General features: G+C 44.6%; 1 non-coding gene across 1 annotated transcript; it reads left to right on the top strand.

The window, feature by feature from the left end:
- Positions 1 to 8,219: 8,219 nt before the first annotated feature.
- Positions 8,220 to 8,293, top strand: Trnat-ugu (transfer RNA threonine (anticodon UGU)). The gene has a single exon. It is a non-coding gene; the product is annotated as a tRNA-Thr (tRNA).
- Positions 8,294 to 8,831: the final 538 nt, after the last annotated feature.

Genomic DNA, 8,831 nt, shown 5'->3' with positions numbered 1-8,831 from the left:
CTATTAGACGGAGGGGGTCCGAGAGCCGATCAGTTCTAGCCATACCACCAGGAAGGAGGTACACGGCTCGTGTAATCAGTAGTTCAACCACGCCTAGACTGTCAATGCCATGGTTCGAACGCGTCCGCGTTGTTACTTTGTGCCAGGAAGAGCTCTCAACAAGGGAAGTATCCAGGCGTCTTGGAGTGAACCAAAGCGATGCTGGAGGAGATACCGAGAGAGAGGAACTGTCGATGAAATGCCTCATTCAGGCCCCTCAAGGTCTACTACTGCAGTGGATGACCGCTATTTACTATGGCTCGGAGGAACTTTGACAGCAACGCTACCATGTTGAATGATGCTTTTCGTGCAGTCACAGGATGTCGTGTTACGACTCGAACTGTGCGCAATAGGCTGCATGATGCGCAATTTCACTCTCGACGTCCTTATCGAGGTCCATATTAGCAACCACGACATCATGCAACGCAGTACGGATGGGCCCAACAACATGCTGAATGGACCGCTCAGGACTGGCATCACGTTCTCTTTACCGATGAGTTTCGCATATGCCTTCAACGAGACAATCGTCGGAGTCGTGTTTGGAGGCAATTTGGTCACGCTGAACGCCTTAGACACACTGCCCAGCGAGTGCAGCAATGTGGAGGTTCCATGCTGTTTTGGGGTGGCATTATGTGGGGCCGACGTACGACACTGGTGGTCATGGAAGGCGCCGTAACGGCTGTACGATACGTGAATGCTATCCTCCGACTGATAGTGCAACCATATCGGCAGCGTATAGGCGAGGGGTCTTCATCGACGACAATTCGCGACCTCATCGTGCACATTTACTGAATTACTTTCTTCAGGATAACGACATCGCTCGACTAGAGTGGCCAGAATGATCTCCAGACATGAATACTATCAAACATGCCAGGAATATATTGAAAAGGGCTGTTTATGGACGACGTAACCCACCAGCCGCGCTGAGGGATCTACGCCGAATCACCGATGAGGAGTGGGACAATCTGGACCAACTGTACATAGGTGAACTTATGGATAGTATGTCACGACGAATACAGGCATGCATCAATGCAAGAGGAAGTGCTACTGGGTACAGCAATCTGGACCACCACCTTTGAAGGTCTCGCTGTATTATGGTAAAACATGCAATGTATGGTATTAATAAGCAATAGAAAGGGCGGAAATGATGTTTATGTTGATCTTTATTCCAATTTTCTGTATAGGTCCCGGAACTCTCGGAACCATGGTGATGCAAAACGTTTTTTGATGTGTGTAATACGGTCCGCAGTGGACTTCAAAAAGTCGAATTATAACATCCATCGGTAGTCCGGAAAACCCTAAGTCTCATCAAATGCTCATCAACACAGTGTCCAAAGCATGAAGTGTTAAAATGAGAAGTTACGGAACGGCGTAACAACAGAAAAATTGAAATTGGCATATGTCGCTTTGAGATAACGTAGAGAGACATGCAAGTAATGGAAGCATGCGTCGTCACTTTCCCCTAAAAAACTCAAATCTATGCCCTCAGCAGGCAAGACGATGCGTACTCCGTAGCCTACGAATGCCAGGCAAGAGCAAACGGTCTGGGCTGTTCGTGAAATGAATGATTCGGCTCCGCGATAACACGCGTCCGCATGTCTTCGAGGTCAGACAAAGTGTAATGGTCAAATTCAATTAGGAAGAGCTTAAGTACCCGTCTTGCAGCCCGGACACGTCACCCCGCGGCTTTCATGTGTTTGGTCCGCTGTAAAATCGACCCGAATCTCTTCAACCCGGACGACGAACTGAAGGACACAGTGGAGGACTGCTCCTGTTTCAACCACAGGAATTCTTGGAACAGAAGTTCTTTCGGTTTGCGAAACAGCAGAATAGTTGTGCTCAGATCTCTGGTAATTACTTTTCAATAGGGACTGCAACTAGATCCGAATGTTATTTCATACCTTTTCCTACGAAAACATTCCGAAAAGAACTATTTCTGATCGAGACAGATGTTTGGCAGGACGACGGTCCGTCTCCTATCCTGTTTAATCCGCTTTTGTGCAAATTCATCCGGGATTAGGAAAAAGAAATAATAAAATAAAACTATTGGAAACCCATCGAAAATTCTAACCCATCATTCGCAGATGTTATGCGATTCTAGCAGACGACGAGACGGCAGCAATTAAACATGTAGAGAATCTCGAACAGCCCACAAAAAGTGCTGGCCTCCAAACACGCTTCCAAACTAGCAGGTACATCAGCTCAAGACATTCTTTACTGTCGCTTGGAAAACTTGCCTCTTCACTACATGTAACCATTTTTCGGAATACTGTGGTTTTAAAAAATAGTTACAAAATATGGACAAAGTAAGAGTTTGATACTTCAAGTATTTAGACGAAATCCTTCCTGCTATAGGGAGAGAGATAATGACACAGAAAATTCGGATGCAAAAACTTTGTAGAGCTTACAGTTAAGTCCACAACATCTAGAACAAATATGTATGTCCAGAGATACGTAAATCTGGCGCTATAACAGAGTTATCAAGCCTTAAGTCTAGCGAAACAATACAATCCACATAAAAGATGATCCGGAAAGTAAAGTGAAGGAAGACCGCAAAATTCCAAGATAGATACTCGGCCCCAAGAGATAGGACGGTGAATACGAACTACAATCCCGAAAAGCAGCCGAAAACTATGGAATCTGGAGGCGTAAGTCAGATAAAGAAGAGCGGAATTTTATTGGGCACATCCGCAGACTACCAAAATGACTCGCTCACAAAACTATGAAGTACACAGAACAATCCAAAACCAAAGCCAGGATACAGAAGGTCAAAAACGATTTAGAAAAGCTTCATATAAGTCCATCGCACGTTTTCAGTAGAAACTTATAAAGACAGAATATTAACAAATGGGAAGCACTACCAAAGAATGAAGTCACCATTAGATCAGGGACAAAGTGGGCAGAGAAAGAGAAAAAAAGAATCCAACGGGGATAAATCCAAGCAACTTGGTAGCTAAAAGACTGAAACATAAGCCTTCGTGACACGACATGTTCAATCGCTCAGTTCCTGACCAAGAGAAGTGCCATTCGATACTTGTCTTGAAACTTCAACTTTTAAAAAAAGTAAAAAATAAAACTTTAATTTATTGACGACACAAAAATGCCTTTGGAGGACCTGAAGTAATAAAATCGTTTTCTCTATTGTTAATTAATCTTGAGATCTAAATTCGCCGAATGAAACAAGTTTTTAGGCACTGACCTTTCTGATGATTTCAGCTAAAAGACAAATTCTTCTTAGTAAAGACTTAAATAGTCAGACAAATCATTTTCTCCCTTCCCCCAACGCAGTTTCCAAATAATTTCCGAATTATCATTTACACTAAGGGTTTTTTCTTAATATTATGGTATTCTTCGCCTAGATAAATATGCAAGTCTTGCGCGACTTCTCATTTCGTCTTTAGTGTGTAGTAGACACATAAGTCTATGTTCCAGATACAAATCTTGTTTTCTTCGTCGAACATTTTTTCGACTGGATGGGGCACTTTGTTGATATTTATTCTGGTATCTGGATCAAAGCAAGTTTTTTCCTCGCCCGATTCCCAATCCGGTTTTGGCCTGTACAGTCTTGATAGCAACTCTTGGTATCAAGTATTAGAAGCACCATTCTAACGATTGAATTCACGATATCCCGAGATTTATGGCTCTATGTGACACGTTTATTTGGAGAGACGCTTATGGGGCCTGAAGATGGCATAGTGAAATGCTGAAACTGGTAACCTTTAAAATGGAATAAAATAACGTCTTAAACTACACGGCTATTGGTGAATTTCATTGACATTGACAATTACTTAACCAACCCATGTCCCCTGTCCATGATGGACCAACAGTGACTGAATGGATGCAGGTGATCAGACAGATTGCTAAGGTACCTTTCACCTGTCATAGTCGTATCTAGATGTATCAGGGGTCCCATATCACTCCAACTGCACATGCCCCACACCATTACAGAGCCTCCACCTGCTTGAACAGTCCGCTGCTGACATGCAAGGCCCATGGATTCATGAGGTTATCTCCATACCCGTACACGTCAATCCCCTCGATACTGTTTCAAACGAGACTCTTCCGACCAGCAACATGTTTCCAGTTATCAATAATCCAATATCGGTGTTGACTGGTCCACGTGAGGCGTAAAGCTTTGTGAAGTGCAGTCATCAAGGGAATACGTGTGTGCCTTCGGCTCCGAAAGCCCATATCGATGATGTTTCGTTGAATGGTTCGCACGCTGGCCCCGTTTTTGCAGCAATTTGCGGAAGGTTTGCACCAATGTTAATCGGAACGATCCTCTTCTGTCGTCGCTGATCCCGTTCTTGCAGTATCTTTTTCCGGTGGCAACGATGTAGGGCATCTAATGTTTTACCAGATCCCTGATATTCACGGTACACTCGTGAAATGGTAGTACTGGAAAATCCCCACTTCATCTCTACATCGGAGATTCTGTGTCCCATTGCTCGTGCACTGACTATAACACCAAGTTCAAACTCACTTAAATCTTGACAACCTCCCTTTTAGTAGCAGTAACCGATCTAACAACTACGCCAGACACATGTTGTCTTCTGTATGGGTTGTGACCGCAGCGCCGTGTTCTTGCCTGTTTACACATCTCTGTATTTGAATACGCAAGCGTACACCAATTATTTGGTGCTTCAGTGAACAACATGTACCAGGGCCAAGTCCGCCCCGATAGCTGAGTGGTCACCGTGAGGGATTGCCGTCCTATGGGCCCGAGTTCGATTCCAGGCTGGGTCGGAGATTTACTCCGCTCAGGGACTGGGTGTTGTGTTGTCTTCACCATCATTTCATCTTCATCCGGCGCGCAGGTCGCCCATGTGGCGTCGAATGTAGTAAAACCTGCACCAAGGCGGCCGGACCTGCCCCGCAAGGCGCCTCCCGGCCAATGACGCCAAACGCTCATTTTCATTATCAAGACCAAGAGGGAATAATAAGTGATCTAGAATGAAGTGCCCGCATTATAAAGGGTATTAGACAAGGATGTAGTCTTTCGCCTCTACTGTTCAGTATATCCATCGATGAAGCGATGATAGAAATAATAATAATAATAATAATGGCGTGTGACGAGGGCCTCCCATCGGGTAGACCGTTCGCTGGGTGCAAGTCTTTCTATTTGACGCCACTTCGGCGACTTGCGCGTCGATGGGGATGAAACGATGATGATTAGGGCAACACAACACCCAGTCCCTGAGCGGAGAAAATCTCCCACCCACCCGGAAATCGAACCCGGGCCCTTACGATTGACAGTCCGTCGCGCTGACCACTCAGCTACCTGGGGCGGACATAGAAATAATAGAAAGGATCAAGAGTGGAATTAAAATTCAAAGTGACTGGATATCAATAATAAGATTTGATGGTAACATTGCTATCCTCGGTGAAAGTGAAGAAGAATTACGAGATCAGCTGAATCAAACTAACATACTCAGTACAAAAGATGAATTGAAAGTAAATCGAAGAAAGATGAAAGTAATGAGAAGCGGCACAGATGGGTACAGAGAGAAACTTAACATGATGTTTGATGGTCACGTTGTAGACCAAGTTAAGGAATTCTGCTACCTGGGCAGTAAAATAACCCATGACAGACGGAACAAGGAGGATATCAAAAGCAGAGCACCATTTCCAAAAAGGATATTCCTGACCAAGACTAGCTTAATACTATCAAACATAGGCCTTAAATTTGAGGAATGAAATTTCAGAGAATGTACGTTGGAGCACAGCATTGTGTGGCAGAGAAACATGCACTGTGGGAAAACCGGAACTGAAGAAAATCGAAGCGAATGTGATGAGGTGCCACAGACGAATGATGAGATGTATGCGGACTGATGAGGTGAGGAATGAGGAGATTCTGCGCAAAATCGAAAAGCAAAGGAATATGTGGTAAACACAGACATGGAGAAGCGCAAGGTGAAAGGACATCCGTTAAGACATGAGGTAATAACTTCCCTGGTAGTAGAGGGAGCCGCAGAGGTTAAATGATGTAGAGGAAAACGGAGACTGTAATACATACAGCAAACAAGTGAGTACGTAGATTGGAATTGCTACTCTGAGATGTCACAGGAGAGGAATTCGAGACGGGAGGCACAAAACCAATCAGAAGACCGATGAATCGATAAAAGATACATAAAATATAAAAAACTGTCATACTTGTGAACTTCTGACCGGATTCCGATTTGCTGTTCTCCAATACAGTATTTAATTATGCAATTATCACCAAGACAAGATGATTACTGAAAAATTTGGCGTTGGTGATCTAATGGAGTTTTCATTCTACAGATACTAAAATGATCGCTATATTTGTTAAGTGAGATTTATTTGTTGGCACAAGCGCGTTTATAGTTTTACATTAATGTGTCAGTTGTGTCAAATACAATGTGCAGCATAGTGGCGATGGGCTAGGAATACTAGGCTGCACAATGGCATGAGGTGACTATTTGATATGGCTGTAAGTGCTAAAGAAGAAATTAGAATGTTGTTGCGTCATGACATAAAACTCGTTTCCAGACTCCACACATCCGTTTGAGTATTTCAAGACGTTAATCTGTGCGAAACCGAACTCCAGCGACAGAATTTCTAAACTTGTTCTGGGACAGTTTCTGAGTATGATGCACGAGAGACTGTGATTTCCAGTGGCTCGTTACGGAGCAATAATGTAACTATGATATACCTGGTTCATTACTTCCACCACCTTTGTATCTACGAAAATATTTTCAAAAAATTGATAATGTCTGATAATATGCAACCACCAAAACGTACTACATTAAACAGAGTTGAAGCAACAATGGTTACTCGCAAAACACACACAGTTACCATAGGATGTTACATCTGTTCACTCAGAGTATGTAAGTCCAGTCAAATTAATGGGAACACCGCCGATATTCAACGTCAACGTTAATCACTACTCACAGATGGTAGGTGGCAACACTCGCAGTGGTCGCTATATAAGGCGTGTCTGGGGAATGCAGTCGTTTTCGTAATGCGATTTATCTGACGTCCTAAAGAGGATTATCGTTGGCCTTCCGACAAAAGGTGGAAGCAAGTCTGAAAAGGCTAAGTTTGCAAACCACGTGTCTTCCGTGGCAAAATAGCGCCATCCAAAACCGGCGACAAGGAGACTACGCTGCACCAAGGAGCATAGATGAAAATGCTGAATAACTGCTGCAGAGATGTTTACGTGCGACCAGACGTGCCGCTGTTCAGTGACCGCAGTGATAAACCAAGAGGCGACCAACAGTGTATCTTCAACGACACTTCAATGAACCTTGCAGCGTCTGGGCCTCGTCAACAGTTCACTCATGCTAACTGCAGTTCACCCACGACAAAGGCAGAAATTTATACGCCAGCATCGCAAAGGGACGTCTACTGAAAGGAGACTGCTGTCATTTTCAGCTTAATTACATTTATGTGAAGACAGTAACTATTCTCGAAAGAACAGAATACTGTTGATGACCGTGCAGCTTTTCCCTGGAATAAATGACGACTAACTGAAACCCTCAGCTGCCGACAGGTGTTGTTGATATACCTCGATGTGGACAGTTAAAAGTGTGTACCCCGACCGGGACTCGAACCTGGGATCTCCTGCTTACATGGCAGACGCTCTATCCATCTGAGCCACCGAGGACACAGGTGAATAGCACGACTGCAGGGACTTATCCCTTGCACGCTTCCCGTGAGACTCATATTCCCAACTGTCCACAATTCTACATATGTAATGTACCTTATAGACATTTGCCCATCCACTCATTACTCGCGCACGCTTTGGCGATTCCCGTAAGAGTTTGGGCAACCTGTGCGCATTCGTACAGACGAAGGTCAATGGCTGGGTAGCCTTTAACTACTCTGAGATGACACAGCCATTGACCTTCGTCTGTGCGAATGCGCACAGGTTGCCCAAACTCTTACGGGAATCGCCAAAGCGTGCGCGAGTAATGAGTGGATGGGCAAATGTCATCTCAGAGTAGTTAAAGGCTACCCAGCCATTGACCTTCGTCTGTGCGAAAGCGTACAGGTTGCCCAAACTCTTACGGGAATCGCCAAAGCGTGCGCGAGTAATGAGTGGATGGTCAAATGTCTATAAGTTACATTACATATGTAGAATTGTTGACAGTTGGGAATGTGAGTCTCACGGGAAGCGTGCAGGGGATAAGTCCCTGCAGTCGCGCTATTCACCTGTGTCCTCGGTGGCTCAGATGGATAGAGCGTCTGCCATGTAAGCAGGAGATCCCGGGTTCAAGTCCCGGTCGGGGTACACACTTTCAACTGTCCACATCGAAGTATATCAACAACACTGTCGGCAGCTGAGCGTTTCAGTTAGTCATCATTTAATTACATTTCATGCTCCATCTTCGTGAAACATCTGAAAACCAACATTTTGCAGAGATAGTCAGATACGCGCAGGCCGAAGGGAGGTGGATTATCGATTGGAAACGTTTTGGTGGCATTCTCTGGATATCATTCTGGATGGCTTCCCGCCGAACCACACAAATATGCATCTACCTTTGAGGACCATTTCCACCGCCGAATGTATGCATTCGTCTGACCACACTGATCGTGCTGTTCGCGCCATGGATCCTCAATCGCGAAAACTAGTGAATACGTTGCTTTACCTGAGTTACGATACTTGTCAAAAATATGCAGCTGGAGTTGGTGTGGCTTTCCATCTCCGTCGGTATCTTCCAGAACCTCACTGTCTCTCTTCCTGCAAGTCTCTCTTCCTGCTAGTCTCGCATTGATCTGCGCTGAGAAAGGTAATTATTGAGGCTTTTGACAGGTGCTCACATTAATAT

The sequence above is a fragment of the Schistocerca serialis genome, chromosome 1 (assembly GCF_023864345.2).
Source record: "Schistocerca serialis cubense isolate TAMUIC-IGC-003099 chromosome 1, iqSchSeri2.2, whole genome shotgun sequence".
NCBI lineage: Eukaryota > Metazoa > Arthropoda > Insecta > Orthoptera > Acrididae > Schistocerca > Schistocerca serialis.
Note: the sequence above shows the minus strand (reverse complement) of the source record. Positions and strands in the feature narration are given on the sequence as shown.